This window comes from Ranitomeya imitator, chromosome 1, assembly GCF_032444005.1.
Source record: "Ranitomeya imitator isolate aRanImi1 chromosome 1, aRanImi1.pri, whole genome shotgun sequence".
NCBI lineage: Eukaryota > Metazoa > Chordata > Amphibia > Anura > Dendrobatidae > Ranitomeya > Ranitomeya imitator.
Window position 1 is genome coordinate 288,629,699 of NC_091282.1, and position 17,419 is coordinate 288,647,117.

Sequence of the window (17,419 nt, forward strand, 5' to 3'; positions counted from 1 at the left end):
GGTCTAGATTTTTAGAACACCCATTCTATTGAAATATATTATTGTTGTAAAAATTGCACGCAAAACACAATTTATGGGGTGCAAGTAACAACAGATGTTTCTTAAGGCCTCTCACTGTTCCGATCGTGCCTAGAAAACCAATTCCGGTACTGATGCTGGAGCTCCCAGCTGCTACTACAGAGAAAAGCAGGCTGAATACCTGGCATAGTTAGACATCTAAACATTGCTTGTCCATAACTAAGCTGATTATTTACACATACAGCTATATTTATTTTGCAAATACCCTCTCATCTGTCAAATTATATAAGGCAAGCTAATTGGAATAAATATAAAAATATATATATGAATTAGGGGGCGCAGAGGGTTGTGATGCATGTTTGCCTACAGGCTCAATACTGTTGAATTCACAGCAGGAAGATCACAAAAATTGTAGTCACTGGGATTCAAATTTTTAATAAGGGGTTTGCTACTTGGTCGACAAAGCTATGCTTGAGGCGTGTAATGCATGCAGCAGAAAATTATTCTCACTCTAATTATCTATTAAATATATGACAATGTTTCAAATGTACATTGCAGATGTAAACTCTCCACCTAAATGTTAAAATATTTGGTTTGCTCTACTATGAATATACAGTAATCACTCACACATACATATTTACATATATACACTACATTAGACTTATCTATTACTCATTGGCCTATATACAAACATTTAGTAATAGAGAAAGAGAAAAGTGGTAGAGTTGTATGCGCCAATTCTCCAATATGTTTGCCAAACTGTACACTATCACAGTAACACTTATAGATACTGGAACAGAACCAGTCAGTACAGAAGTACTGTACTAGACATAAGCTTAGCCTATAAATACAGTGCCAAAACTAAGCTTAGTATATAATTACAAAAACAAAGTAAGCATATACAAATGATTCTAAATATCAGTTTAGCAAATAGATACAGTACTAAAGGTACCGTCACACTAAGCGACGCTGCAGCGATACCGACAACGATCCGGATCGCTGCAGCGTCGCTGTTTGGTCGCTGGAGAGCTGTCACACAGACAGCTCTCCAGTGACCAACGATCCCGAGGTCCCCGGTAACCAGGGTAAACATCGGGTAACTAAGCGCAGGGCCGCGCTTAGTAACCCGATGTTTACCCTGGTTACCATCCTAAAAGTAAAAAAACAAACGCTTCATACTTACCTACCGCTGTCTGTCCTCGGCGCTCTGCTTCTCTGCTCTGGCTGTGAGCGCCGGGCAGCCGGAAAGCAGAGCGGTGACGTCACCGCTCTGCTTTCCGGCCGCTGTGCTCACAGCCAGACAAGAGAAGCAGAGCGCCGAGGACAGACAGCGGTAGGTAAGTATGTAGCGTTTGTTTTTTTACTTTTAGGATGGTAACCAGGGTAAACATCGGGTTACTAAGCGCGGCCCTGCGCTTAGTTACCCGATGTTTACCCTGGTTACCAGCGAAGACATCGCTGAATCGGTGTCACACACGCCGATTCAGCGATGTCTGCGGGGAGTCCAGCGACGAAACAAAGTTCTGGACTTTCTTCCCCGACCAGCGACAGCACAGCAGGGGCCTGATCGCTGCTGCCTGTCACACTGGACGATATCGCTAGCGAGGACACTGCAACGTCACGGATCGCTAGCGATATCGTCTAGTGTGACGGTACCTTTAGACTAAACTCAATCCAGACTAAACTAGGAAAATCAGTACTGATTTTAAGCAGTCTAAGGCAGAATACAGTGGCTTGCGAAAGTATTCACTTTCCTTCGCTTTTTACCTATTTTGTTACATTTCAACCTCTGTTTAAATATGTTTGTAATCCGATTTGTGTGTGATGCATCAACACTAAATGTCTATATTGGTGAAGTGAGATAAATATAGGCATAAGTTAAATTTATAGGCTCAAATAACTAAAAATCCACATGTGCGTAAGTATTCACCTCTTTTGCAATGAAACCCCTAAAAATTTCTGGTGCAAGCAATTAACTTCATAAGTCACATGTTAAGTGAAAGGAAGTCCACCTGTGTGCAATCTAAGAGTCACATGATCAGTCAGTATATACACACCTTTTTCTCAAAGGCCACAGAGCTGCACCACCATTTGGAAAGAGGCACCACTAACAAACATCATGAAGACCAAGGAGATATCCAGACTTGTCAGGGACAAAGTTGTTGAAAAGAACAAGTTAGGGTTGGGTTATAAAATATATCCTAATCTGAGATGATCCTTCAGAGCACCATTATCCAAATCCATTATCATCAAATGGAAAGAACATGGTACCACAAGAAATCTGCCAAGAGAGGGCCACCCACCAAAACTCTCAGCCCGGTCAAGGAGGGCATTAATCAGAGAAGCAGCACAGAGACAATTGGTAACCCTGAAGGAGCTGCAGAGTTCCCAATCAGAAACTGGAGTATCTGTCCATATGACCACAATAAGCCATACACTCCATAGAGCCAGCCTTTGGGCAGAAAAAAGCGTTGTAAGGCTCGTTTTGAGTTTGCAAAAGGACATGTGGGAGACTCCTCCAAATGTATGGAGGAAGATGCTGTGTTAAGAAGTGACCAATATTAAACTTGTTGACCACCAAGGTAAATGCTATGTCTGACACGAAACCAACCCAGCTAATCAACCCAAGAGCAGCATGAAAGTGAAACATGGTGGTGACAGCATCATGGTGTGGGGATGATTTAACAACAGGGACAGTAAAAATGGACCGAGTCGAAAGGAAGATAAATGGTGTGAAGCAAAACCTGTTTCAGTCTGTCAGTGATTGGAGACTGGAACGGAAGTTCACCTTCCAACAAGACAATGACCCAAAGCATACTGCTAGAGCAACACTGGAATGGTTTAAGGGAAAATTAGTACCGTAAATGTTTTGTAGTAACTCAATCAAAGCCCAGACCTTAATCCAACTGAGAATCTATGGACAGACCAGAAGATTGCTGTTCTCTAGAGGGAACCATCTAACGTGAAGGAGCTGAAGCATGTTTGCACTGAGGAATGGGCAAAAATGACAGTGACCGGATATGGAAAGCTCATAGAGACTTATCCAAAGTGACAAAATGAGACTCTACACAGTACTGACTTTATTGGGGTGAATATATATGCACATGACAATTTTTAGTTATTTGATCCTGTAAATTTAATTTATGCCTATATTTTTCTCACTTTACTTTACCAACTTAGATAATTTAGTGCTGATGCATCACACACAAATCGGATCCCAACAATATTTAGGCACTGGTTTTAGTGTAACAAAATAGGTAAAAAGCCAAGGTGGGGGTTGTGTTGAATACTTTTGCATGCCATTGTAAATAAATGTATATATTGACTCACAAGCTGTGATTTTTCAGACTGGAGTTGTTTTCTTTACCCTTTACTCTCTACCGAATCCAGATTTTTACAACCTCTCCTGGTTCTGCAGAGTTTTTTCCTCTTACTTTACTAGATCTACCATGTGATTTAGCTGGGGTTTTGGCAGAGATACAGGTATAATGAGACTGTTATTGGGAGAGGGGGTGAACAAGGGCATCAAAGCACCTGGTAGGAGCAAGGAAGAAGGGACTATGAAGTACCTGGTGGAAAATGGACAGCAGTAATAGCAGCCTTCTAATTTTCTTTTGAGGGGGGGGGGGTGGCAAAAATGCTAGGAAGCAGCCCTCTTTATAAACACTATTTATTTAAGAATGCCCCATAATATTTTACCTTTTACACTGTATATTTTCGCAGACCGAGTTGTCTGCGTCATATCATGGAGACATGATCTATTTTGATCTGAGTCACAGATCTATGGGTCCATGAAAAGAGGAGATTTCTGTATATCTAAATACAATCCTGTGCTGTGTTCTATAATGGACTCTTTCAGTTTGCCCACTGAGCATTTGAACTCCTGACAGTCATATCATGTACATCATAGATATATAATCTTTCCCAGTTTCAAGTTGCTATTTTGAAACTGTTAAAATATATGGAATTCTGTTCTTTGCCCAGTTTCGGTGCCAGGTGTAACTAGGACCACTCAAATTCAGGTGTGGCTGTTTTTGCTTTCTTTTCGCAAAATAAGTCAACATTTTTTACTTGCTTTTTTCTTCAATGAACCTGTCGGGGCATGGTGACTTTATCAGAAAGTAATGTTTGAGAATATTGTAAAAAACAAAACAAAATCCAGCTCACCATACCGACATTCCCAGGAGCTCGGAGCACTGTTATGTTTGCTAATGACAGGTGTTATGAAGGCAATCCAGAAACACAGTGTGCTTAGCGATCAGAGCGCACACAGTGATCTGACAAATACCCAAAAATACAAGAACGAGCTCTGAGACGTGGAAACTCTGTAGACTGCACACCTGATCCTATCCTAAACACAACTAAAAGCGGCTGTGGATTGCGCCTAACAACTACCTAGGCAACTCGGCACAGCCTAAGAAACTAGCTAGCCTGAAGATAGAAAAATAGGCCTGACTTGCCCCAGAGAAATTCCCCAAAGGAAAAGGCAGCCCCCCACATATAATGACTGTGAGTAAGATGAAAAGACAAAACGTAGGGATGAAATAGATTCAGCAAAGTGGGGCCCGATATTCTAGGACAGAGCGAGGACAGTAAAGCGAACTTTGCAGTCTACAAAAAACCCTAAAGCAAAACCACGCAAAGGGGGCAAAAAAAACCCACCGTGCCGAACTAACGGCACGGCGGTACACCCTTTGCGTCTCAGAGCTTCCAGCAAAACAAAAGACAAGCTGGACAGAAAAAAAGCAACAAAAAAGCAAAAGGCACTTAGCTATACAGAGCAGCAGGTCACAGGAACAATCAGGAGAAGCTCAGATCCAACACTGAAACATTGACAAGGAGCAAGGATAGCAGCATCAGGCGGAGTTAAGTAATGAAGCAGCTAACGAGCTCACCAGAACACCTGAGGGAGAAAGCTCAGAAGCTGCAGTACCACTTGTGACCACAGGAGTGAATTCAGCCACAGAATTCACAACAGTACCCCCCCCTTGAGGAGGGGTCACCGAACCCTCACCAGAGCCCCCAGGCCGACCAGGATGAGCCGCATGAAAGGCACGAACAAGATCGGAAGCATGAACATCAGAGGCAAAAACCCAGGAATCATCTTCCTGAGCATAACCCTTCCATTTAACCAGATACTGGAGTTTCCGTCTAGAAACACGAGAATCCAAAATCTTCTCCACAATATACTCCAATTCCCCCTCCACCAAAACCGGGGCAGGAGGCTCAACAGATGGAACCATAGGTGCCACGTATCTCCGCAACAACGACCTATGGAATACATTATGTATGGAAAAGGAGTATGGGAGGGTCAAACGAAAAGACACAGGATTGAGAACCTCAGAAATCCTATACGGACCAATAAAACGAGGTTTAAATTTAGGAGAGGAAACCTTCATAGGAATATGACGAGAAGATAACCAAACCAGATCCCCAACACGAAGTCGGGGACCCACACGGCGTCTGCGATTAGCGAAAAGTTGAGCTTTCTCCTGGGACAAGATCAAATTGTCCACTACCTGAGTCCAGATCTGCTGCAACCTATCCACCACAAAATCCACACCAGGAAAGTCCGAAGACTCAACCTGTCCTGAAGAGAAACGAGGATGGAACCCAGAATTGCAAAAAAATGGAGAAACCAAGGTAGCCGAGCTGGCCCGATTATTAAGGGCGAACTCAGCCAACGGCAAAAAGGACACCCAATCATCCTGGTCTGCAGAAACAAAACATCTCAGATATGTTTCCAAGGTCTGATTGGTTCGTTCGGTCTGGCCATTAGTCTGAGGATGGAAAGCCGAGGAAAAGGATAGGTCAATGCCCATCCTACCACAAAAGGCTCGCCAAAACCTTGAAACAAACTGGGAACCTCTGTCAGAAACAATATTCTCAGGAATGCCATGCAACCGAACTACATGCTGAAAGAACAAAGGTACCAAATCAGAGGAGGAAGGCAATTTAGCCAAGGGCACCAGATGGACCATTTTAGAAAAGCGATCACAGACCACCCAAATGACTGACATCTTTTGAGAAACGGGAAGGTCAGAAATGAAATCCATCGAAATATGTGTCCAAGGCCTCTTTGGGACCGGCAAGGGCAAAAGCAACCCACTGGCACGAGAACAGCAGGGCTTAGCCCTAGCACAAATCCCACAGGACTGCACAAAAGTACGTACATCCCGTGACAGAGATGGCCACCAGAAGGATCTAGCCACTAACTCTCTGGTACCAAAGATTCCAGGATGACCAGCCAACACCGAACAATGAAGTTCAGAGATAAGTTTATTAGTCCACCTATCAGGGACGAACAGTTTCTCTGCTGGACAACGATCAGGTTTATTCGCCTGAAATTTTTGCAGCACCCGCCGCAAATCAGGGGAGATGGCAGACACAATGACTCCTTCCTTGAGGATACCCGCTGGCTCAGATAAACCCGGAGAGTCGGGCACAAAACTCCTAGACAGAGCATCCGCCTTCACATTTTTAGAGCCCGGAAGGTACGAAATCACAAAGTCGAAGCGGGCAAAAAATAACGACCAACGGGCCTGTCTAGGATTCAAGCGCTTGGCAGACTCGAGATAAGTCAAGTTCTTATGATCAGTGAATACCACCACGCGATGCTTAGCTCCTTCAAGCCAATGACGCCACTCCTCGAATGCCCACTTCATGGCCAGCAACTCTCGATTGCCCACATCATAATTACGCTCAGCGGGCGAAAACTTCCTGGAAAAGAAAGCACATGGTTTCATCACTGAGCAATCAGAACCTCTCTGTGACAAAACCGCCCCTGCTCCAATCTCAGAAGCATCAACCTCGACCTGGAACGGAAGAGAAACATCTGGCTGACACAACACAGGGGCAGAACAAAAACGACGCTTCAACTCCTGAAAAGCTTCCACAGCAGCAGAAGACCAATTAACCAAATCAGCACCCTTCTTGGTCAAATCGGTCAATGGTTTGGCAATGCTAGAAAAATTACAGATGAAGCGACGATAAAAATTAGCAAAGCCCAGGAACTTTTGCAGACTTTTCAGAGATGTCGGCTGAATCCAATCCTGGATGGCTTGGACCTTAACTGGATCCATCTCGATAGTAGAAGGGGTAAAGATGAACCCTAAAAATGAAACTTTCTGCACACCGAAGAGACACTTTGATCCCTTCACAAACAAAGAGTTAGCACGCAGGACCTGAAAAACCATTCTGACCTGCTTCACATGAGACTCCCAATCATCTGAGAAGATCAAAATGTCATCCAAGTAAACAATCAGGAATTTATCCAGATACTCACGGAAGATGTCATGCATAAAAGACTGAAACACAGATGGAGCATTGGCAAGTCCGAATGGCATCACTAGATACTCAAAATGACCCTCGGGCGTATTGAATGCAGTTTTCCATTCATCTCCTTGCCTGATTCTCACCAGATTATACGCACCACGAAGATCTATCTTAGTGAACCAACTAGCCCCCTTAATCCGAGCAAACAAGTCAGATAACAATGGCAAGGGATACTGAAATTTAACAGTGATCTTATTAAGAAGGCGGTAATCAATACACGGTCTCAGCGAACCATCCTTCTTGGCTACAAAGAAGAACCCTGCTCCCAGTGGTGATGACGATGGGCGAATATGTCCCTTCTCCAGGGATTCCTTCACATAACTGCGCATAGCGGCGTGTTCGGGCACGGATAAATTAAATAATCGACCTTTAGGGAATTTACTACCAGGAATCAAATTGATAGCACAATCACAATCCCTATGCGGAGGTAGAGCATCGGACTTGGGCTCTTCAAATACATCCTGATAATCAGACAAGAACTCTGGGACCTCAGAAGGGGTGGATGACGAAATCGACAAAAATGGAACATCACCATGTACCCCCTGACAACCCCAGCTGGATACCGACATGGAATTCCAATCCAATACTGGATTATGGGTTTGTAGCCATGGCAACCCCAACACGACCACATCATGCAGATTATGCAACACAAGAAAGCGAATAACTTCCTGATGTGCAGGAGCCATGCACATGGTCAGCTGGGCCCAGTATTGAGGTTTATTCTTGGCCAAAGGTGTAGCATCAATTCCTCTTAATGGAATAGGACACCGCAAAGGCTCCAAGAAAAACCCACAACGTTTAGCATAATCCAAATCCATCAGATTCAGGGCAGCGCCCGAATCCACAAACGCCATGACAGAAAACGATGACAAAGAGCATATCAAGGTAATGGACAGAAGGAATTTGGACTGTACAGTACCAATGACGGCAGACCTAGCGGACCGCTTAGTGCGCTTAGGACAATCAGAAATAGCATGAGTGGAATCACCACAGTAGAAATACAGACCATTCAGACGTCTGTATTCCTGCCGTTCAACTCTAGTCATAGTCCTATCGCACTGCATAGGCTCAGGTTTAACCTCAGGCAGTACCGCCAAATGGTGCACAGATTTACGCTCGCGCAAGCGTCGACCGATCTGAATGGCCAAAGACAAAGACTCATTCAAACCAGCAGGCATAGGAAATCCCACCATGACATCCTTAAGAGCCTCAGAGAGACCCTTTCTGAACAAAGCTGCCAGCGCAGATTCATTCCACTGAGTGAGTACTGACCATTTCCTAAATTTCTGACAATATACTTCTATATCATCCTGACCCTGGCACAAAGCCAGCAAATTTTTCTCAGCCTGATCCACTGAATTAGGCTCATCGTACAGCAATCCGAGCACCAGGAAAAACGCATCGACACTACTCAATGCAGGGTCTCCTGGCGCAAGAGAAAATGCCCAGTCTTGAGGGTCGCCGCGCAAAAAAGAAATAATAATCAAAACCTGTTGAATAGGATTACCAGAAGAATGAGGTTTCAAGGCCAGAAATAGCTTACAATTATTTTTGAAACTTAGAAACTTAGTTCTATCTCCAAAAAACAAATCAGGAATAGGAATTCTTGGTTCTAACATAGATTTCTGATCAATAGTATCTTGAATTTTTTGTACATTTATAACGAGATTATCCATTGAAGAGCACAGACCCTGAATATCCATGTCCACACCTGTGTCCAGAATCACCCAAATGTCTAGGGGAAAAAAAAAAAAGTGAACACAGAGCAGAAAAAAAAAAAAAAAAAATCATGTCAGAACTTTTTCTTTCCCTCTATTGAGAATCATTAGTTTGGCTCCTTGTACTGTTATGTTTGCTAATGACAGGTGTTATGAAGGCAATCCAGAAACACAGTGTGCTTAGCGATCAGAGCGCACACAGTGATCTGACAAATACCCAAAAATACAAGAACGAGCTCTGAGACGTGGAAACTCTGTAGACTGCACACCTGATCCTATCCTAAACACAACTAAAAGCGGCTGTGGATTGCGTCTAACAACTACCTAGGCAACTCGGCACAGCCTAAGAAACTAGCTAGCCTGAAGATAGAAAAATAGGCCTGACTTGCCCCAGAGAAATTCCCCAAAGGAAAAGGCAGCCCCCCACATATAATGACTGTGAGTAAGATGAAAAGACAAAACGTAGGGATGAAATAGATTCAGCAAAGTGGGGCCCGATATTCTAGGACAGAGCGAGGACAGTAAAGCGAACTTTGCAGTCTACAAAAAACCCTAAAGCAAAACCACGCAAAGGGGGCAAAAAAAACCCACCGTGCCGAACTAACGGCACGGCGGTACACCCTTTGCGTCTCAGAGCTTCCAGCAAAACAAAAGACAAGCTGGACAGAAAAAAAGCAACAAAAAAGCAAAAGGCACTTAGCTATACAGAGCAGCAGGTCACAGGAACAATCAGGAGAAGCTCAGATCCAACACTGAAACATTGACAAGGAGCAAGGATAGCAGCATCAGGCGGAGTTAAGTAATGAAGCAGCTAACGAGCTCACCAGAACACCTGAGGGAGAAAGCTCAGAAGCTGCAGTACCACTTGTGACCACAGGAGTGAATTCAGCCACAGAATTCACAACAGAGCACGGAACCGCTGTGTCAGGGCGTGGACGAACATGATTAAGGGTGCTTAGTCACCGGAAACGCGTTGACCTTGGTTTTAATTTTTTTGTATGCTGATGTTTTGTCCTTTCACTATATTTTAAGTGAAATAAACTATGGATTTTTCACTATTTCGTTGAGCTGGATCTCCTTCTCTTTCTTGAGAATATTGTCCCATACATAAAATCTTCAACAGTCTTTTGAAAAACAGTGTGCTAATCGGCTCAAACCTATACATAAATGAAATACTTGGGGCACAATTTTTTTTTAATGGCTGTTACATATATATATATATATATATATATATATATGTGCACTATGATAGACAAATTATTAGTTCATGACACATTACTGATATTTATGTTGTGCTACAGTGTATGTTGACACAGAATGTCATCATTTAAGTACGGTATATGCGGTTGCATGACTACACTGTATGTCAAGCATATAATAGGTAGACAGGCTTAATAATGTCTATGATTTGTTACCGGTCCCTTAAATACACAGATCCTATCTGGACCAGCTGTCTCTGAGCAAAGTGTGCCTAAGAAACACATGCATCAGAGGTCGTGGAGCTCGCATTGCTTTTTCTGCAGTTGACTGGTTACCTTGTTTTACCATTCATATTTTTGGATGATTTTGGACTACTGTTTTATTGGAGACCTTTTTTATTAAGTTTTCATCATAATAGATGTCTGTAAAGTGCTGTGGAATTAATGGCGCTATATGGCTATGTGCATACGTTGCGGATTGGTGTGCTGATTTTTCAGCACTGTTTTGGCAAAATCTGCAGGTAAACCGCATTTGCAGCGGATTTACCACAGTTTTTGTGCGGATTCCACCTGCGGTTTTACACCTGCGGATTCCTATTGAGGAGCAGGTGTAAATCACTGCGGAATCTGCACAAAGAATTGACGTGCTGCGGAATAAACAACGCTGCGTTTCCACGCTTTTTTTCCACAACATGTGCACTGCAGATTTTGTTTTCCATACGTTTACATGGTACTGTACAACACATGGAAAACAGCTGTAGATCTGCTGCATCAAATCCGCTGCGGATCCGCAGCAAAATCCGCAACGTGTGCACATACCCTACAAGTGAGAAAAATAAATAATATCCATTGCCCATCCAGTCGACCATCCTGTGTAATTCTTTCATGTCTTTCTAGGTATTGACTGTCATGCATACTTTTGTACCCCAGCTGTCTATTTTACCCCCTTTAAGTGTGAATTTATATTTTTTTATGGATTTCCATTTCCAACATTAATAAATGTGGTGTGTTTTTTTTTCATGCCTGGTCCTACAGATCTTCTCTTCAAAAAGTTTGGCTTTCTGTCTCCAAATATTCCTTTTATTTTCCTGGCGACTAAACAAGCTATCCTCAGCTTGGATAAAACTGGGTTTAGACCTCTCGTAAGTCAAACGATGAATCTCGTGGTGTGTAATCAATGACAAACTATCAGCTATAGGACACGTTCACATGTTCACTAATTGGTCAGTATTTTATATCAGTTTATGTAAGCCAATCAGGAGTGGAACAATCAGAGGAAAAGTATAATAGAAACATGTCACCATTTCAGAATTTATCACCCACTCCTGGTTTTGGTTTACAAATACTGATGTAAAATACTGACCAAATACTGGAAGTGTGAACGTGCCCCAAATGACAGACTGCTTTTGCCACACCACCACTATGCCTAGAGGCTTCTACAAACCCTGCTTCCTCCTAATAAACTACATCCATCAAGCAGAACTCGACTCCTTCTTGAGCACCCCCTCTTGACCCTTCTTCTTTACTGTCGCCAGCCTTTCCCCTTTACCTGGTTATCTTGACAAATTGTTACTCTGTTTGACTTTCAATAAAAATCTACTGTTGAAAAAAGTGTTGTTTTCTACACATCACATTGGACTATTACATATTGCAGGTGTAACTGGTACTGTAAGGCCATGTTCACACAGTGCGTTTTTTTCTGCGGAACCGCAGTGTTTTTGCCGCTGCGGTTCCGCAGCTGTTTTCCATGCAGGGTACAGTACACTGTACCCTATGGAAAACAGGAACCACTGTGCACATGATGCGGGAATCGGGAAAAAAAGCCGCGCTGAATAGCCGCGGTAAAAAAAAAGTACCATGTCACTTCTTTTTTCGGAGCCGCAGCGGTTCTGCACCCATAGACCTCCATTGTGAGGTCAAACCCGCAGTAAAACCCGCAGATCAAAAATATATCTGCGGGTTTTATTGCGGTTTGTGGTGCCGAACCGCTGCAGCAGGAAGTGCGGGGAAGCGGTCGGAAGTGCGTGGGCGGAGTGTGGCTGCCCCGATCCCACCCCCCCATGCTCCGATGCCCCTCCCCCCGTGCTCCGATGCCCCCCCCGTGCTCCGATGCCCCCCCCGTGCCCTAATCTCCCCCCCTTATACTTACCCGGCCTCCCGGTGTCCGTCCGGCCGTCTTCTCCCTGGGCGCCGCCATCTTGCAGCAGATTCGTTCCAAAGTGCATTTTGATCACTGAGTGATCAAAATAAAAAAATAGTAAATGACACCCCCCCCCCCCTTTGTCACCCCCATAGGTAGGGACAATAAAAAAATTAAGAATTTTTTTTTCCCCACTAAGGTTAGAATAGGGTTAGGGTTAGGGTTAGGGGTAGGGTTAGGGTTAGGGGTAGGGGTAGGGTTAGGGGTAGGGGTAGGGTTAGGGGTAGGGTTAGGGTTAGGGTATTTTCAGCCATTTTAACCCTAAAAAACTTCCTAGAAAACACACAGACTCTGCATAGAAAACTGCATAAAAAAAAGGATCAAAAAACGCATCAAAAAACGCACCAAAAAAGCACAAAAAAAGGACCAAAAAAAGGACCTGCGTTTTCTGCCAAGAGCTGCGGTTTCAGTCCTGAAAAAAAAAGGATGGAAATCAGGAACGTGTGAACATACCCTAAGGCTGCATTCACACATGTGACGCATCCTAGTACTGTCCATTATTTTCTCAAACCGCACACGTTTCCATAGCATTTCATTGATACGTCGCAAACGCATATCTGTTTTAAAAACATATTGGTGTCTCTGGTCCATGAGATTCAAAGCATAATCCATAGATTGTAAGCTTGCGAGCAGGGCCCTCACTCCTATGGTATCTGTTGATTTGTGATTATTATTATGCTTTAATGTCTTTTATTGTCTGTACAAGTCCACTCTAAAATGTAAAGTGCAGCGGAATAGGTTGACGCTATAGAAATAAAATTATTATTATTATTATCTCCTATTCTCATCTGTTTTGCTGATCAGAATCAGCCATTTAGGTTTATGGGGATCTATATACAACGGATAACACGCTGAAGACATACTTTGTACTTCAGAATTCCTTCTGTTATTACCTGATCCATTTCTAAGAGTTTATGGATAAAAAGTTCAGCCAGTTTACCTGCTTCCATGGAAAAAAAAAATCAACGGTAACACACGGATGAATGAAAGTAGCCTTAGGGTATGTGCACACGTGCATGGAACCTCTGCGTATTTTTCCGCACCTCTTTTGAGAAATCCACAGGTAAACTGGATTTCGAAATCTTTTGCCCCACCTTGCCCAGCCGACACCTAGCTTTCCTATGAAAAGGTCTTGCCTGTGGACTATTCTGAATGACTTTTCCAATCTCGTAATTTGCAGCACCTGATTGTCCAGCAGTCCAGCGGCTTCCACCTGCGCTTTTACACCTGCAGTTTCCTATTATGGAGCAGGTGTAAACCGCTGTGGAATCCGCACAAAGAATTGACATGCTGCGGAATAAACAACGCTACGTTTCCGTGTGTTTTTTTCTGCAGCATGTGCACTGCGGATTTTGTTTTCCATAGGTTTACAAGGTACTGTAGACTCATGGAAAACTGCTGTGAATCCGCAGCGGCCAATCCACTGCGGATCTGCAGCAAAATCCGCAACGTGTTCACATAGCCTTAAAGCTTGTTAAAGCTTGTTAAAGAAAGTCACCTCGACCACGCATGCACCCTCAGTTTTTTCATACAGCATTTATTTCACCTAGTATATAAATCAGTTCCTGCACTAATTTTTCACGGGCAATATGCATAAATTAAGCAGTGAAATCTCAAATCTACGCATTCTGCATTGCATTGATAAACAAGTACCGTAATTAATTTGTCACACTCCTCAATGGTGAACAAAAAAAACAGTTTAAAGTTTGTGATTACCTTGTGACTTTCTGGCTCCCGTATCTTCCACCGCTCTCCTTCAAGGATTAGCTGCTGATGAATAAACTGTTTGAAAGTTTCACAATGCGACAGCTGGGCTGATTTCATTGAGCAATGAGTTTGGAGTTCAGGAAGTAACAGCAGTTACAAAATGTCCTTATCTTTGTAATTAAAATCGTCTCAAAGGGCATTTGGAAAGGAAATCATATTGCCCACATAACTGAGTTCTCCAAGTCTACAGACTGTAAGCACTAGTATTGCTGGGAATTTATTTAGGAAGCATATATATAATATTTAACAGCCCTTTTTCCTTGAAAAGGGAAATAAAATTATCTATGATGAGGCAAGGCAACTATACAAGTCTTGCCTATTACAGAAATAAGTAAGGAAACATCCCTGGCTAATTCAGACTCTTCTGCAGATAGATGAATTGAATGAATCCAGATGAAGACGATGAAAATAATCAACTGTTCAAAAAAAAAAAAAAACACAAACAAAGAATCTCATGTGGATAGTTCCCATGGTTACTGAACATGTAGCAATTAAAGCCAAGATGAAAAAGATAAAGAAAGCAATATAACAGTCTTTCTTATACAGCAATAAAATATTTTTCCTCTCCAAGTCTTTCCAATGAAGATTGAGGTCAAATGAATGTTGTAACTAGTAGGAAAAATGTTAAATGCCGCACTATGCTCTATTGTGGAGACAAAACATAGATTCGAGTATTTTCCATGGAAACCTTGCCCACAAGACCACTTTATTAGTTTCTAAACATGTAGAATGTCAATACTAAAGCAAAACAGTTTTACCATCAATGCAGCGATTTATAAGCATAAGCTAATCAGCCTCTACATCCAGTTAGTCTTTTTATATTAAAAGGAACATGTCATGTAAAAAACGCTATAAACCTGAAAGTATTAGGTTAATCTGCAGGTTAATAGCTTTCTGATGCTGTCTGGCACCTAAACTGAGAGCTCCACTACCGGAAAGAAATTCATTTTGTTCCTCGAGTCCCGATAGGCTCAGGCTTTCAGTCATAGAGGTTTCAGTCGCATTCCGTTTAATGGATGCGTTTCTAAGCGGCACTAACACTATGTAACGGATCTGTTAACGCACCCATAGACTTCATGCATTAGGATGCGTTACGCTAATTGAAGTTTATGGGCGCGTTAACGGATACTTTGTGACGCACCCTCGAATGTGGACTACCATACCACGTTTTTGGGTACGTTACGGCGAACGCACAGCGAATGGAGGCTGTGCATTTACCATCCATTACCACATCCTCGCAGAAACCTCGCAAACCTAGACATTCACAGACTCTCAGGCTCTCTCCTACCCCTGTCCTCCATATCTTCACTCCACGACACGGACAGCGCCACCGCTTTCTATAACTCCACCCTCACATCAGCCATAGACTCAGTCACCCCTCTCATGCATGGCAGAGTGCGACGAACCAATAGGCAACCCTGGCATAACAATCTCACAAAAAAACTTCGACAAGCATCCAGGGTCATGGAGCGGCGTTGGAAGAAAATACGCCTGCCAGACGCCTTCACTGCTTTCAAACAAGCTACACTTGACTTCAAATCAGCCCTCACCTCTGCTAAACAGACCTATTTCACTAACCTTGTATCTTCACTATCCTACAACCCAAAACAACTGTTCAGCACATTTAACTCTCTCCTCCGCCCACCACTGCCACCTCCAACTCCCTTCATCTCTTCCGAGGACTTTGCCACCTACTTCAAAAACAAGATCGACCAAACAAGGCAAACCTTTACTTGTCCACCACCCCAACCACTCCATATACCAGACCTCTGCCCTTCCCTAATAACCTCCCTCTCCAACATCACTGAAGGAAAGCTTACTCGCCTCTTTTCCAATTCACACCTCACCACCTTTGCACTTGACCCCATCCCTTCCCACCTGCTCCCCAGCCTCACTAACACGCTCATTCCAGCTCTAACCCATCTCTTCAACCTATCGCTCTCTTCCGGTACCTTCCCATCTGCTTTCAAACATGCCACCATCACACCCATCCTCAAAAAAACTAACCTTGACCCAACTGCTATGCCCAGCTATGGCCGATATCACTGCTCCCGTTTGCTTCAAAACTCCTTAAGCAGCATGTCCATGCTCAACTTTCCTGCCACCTCTCATCTAACTCTCTTCTTGATAACGTCCAATCTGGCTTCCGCCCCCACCACTCCACTGAAACTGCCCTGACAAAAATTACTAATGACTTAGTCACAGCCAAAGCTAACAGACAGTTCTCCATCCTCCTCCTTCTTGACCTGTCCTCTGCTTTCGACACAGTCGATCACTGCCTACTGTTACAGATTCTCTCTTCCCTTGGCATCAAAGACCTTGCCCTATCCTGGATTGCCTCATACATATCCAACCGCACATTTAGCGTTTCCCACTCCCACACTACCTCCTCATCCCGCCCTCTCTCTGTTGGAGTCCCTCAAGGCTCTGTCCTAGGGCCCCTACTTTTTTCCATCTATACCCTTGGTCTAGGACAACTCATAAAGTCCCATGGCTTCCAGTAGCACCGGTATGCAGACGACACTCAGATCTACCTCTCTGGTCCAGATGTCACCTCCCTGCTGTCCAGAATCCCGAAGTGTGTGTCAGCCATATCCTCCTTCTTCACCTCTCGCTTCCTTAAACTCAATGTAGACAAAACCGAATTCATCATCTTTCCCCCACCTCACGTATCCCCCCTACCTGATCTATCTATTATGGTAAACGGCATCACACTCTCTCCCGCACCTGAAATCCGCTGCCTCGGGGTAACTCTTGACTCTGCCTTGTCCTTCAAACCTCACGTCCAAGCTCTTGCCACCTCCTGTTGCCTCCAACTCAAAAATATTGCCAGAATCCGTTCCTTCCTCAGCCCACAATCTACCAAAACTCTTGTGCATGCTCTCATCATCTCCCGCCTCGATTACTGCAACACCCTCGTCTGTGGCCTCCCAGCTAACTCTCTTGCACCACCTCAGTCTGTTCTCAACTCTGCTGCCCGGCTAATCCCCCTCTCTCCTCACTACTCCCCTGTTTCTCCCCTCTGCAAATCCCTCCACTGGCTCCCAATTCCCCAACGAATCCAGTTCAAACTACTAACACTGATCTACAAAGCCATTCACAACCTGTCCCCTCCCTATATCTCTGAACTAATCTCCCAATATCTTCCCTCACGTAATCTTCGATCCTCCCAAGACCTCCTT

At 43.7% G+C, this 17,419-nt stretch overlaps 1 protein-coding gene across 2 annotated transcripts in view; it reads right to left on the reverse strand.

The window, feature by feature from the left end:
- The window catches only part of TANGO2 (transport and golgi organization 2 homolog), a 532,848-nt gene extending 518,546 nt beyond the window's left edge, over positions 1 to 14,302 (reverse strand). Inside the window, exon 1 of one of the 2 annotated variants that reach the window (XM_069756162.1) lies at positions 14,187 to 14,302. The gene's annotated coding sequence lies outside the window, so the exon portion shown is untranslated. The remainder of the gene's footprint in view (positions 1 to 14,186) is intronic. The other variant, XM_069756143.1, reaches the window with a different exon arrangement.
- Positions 14,303 to 17,419: the final 3,117 nt, after the last annotated feature.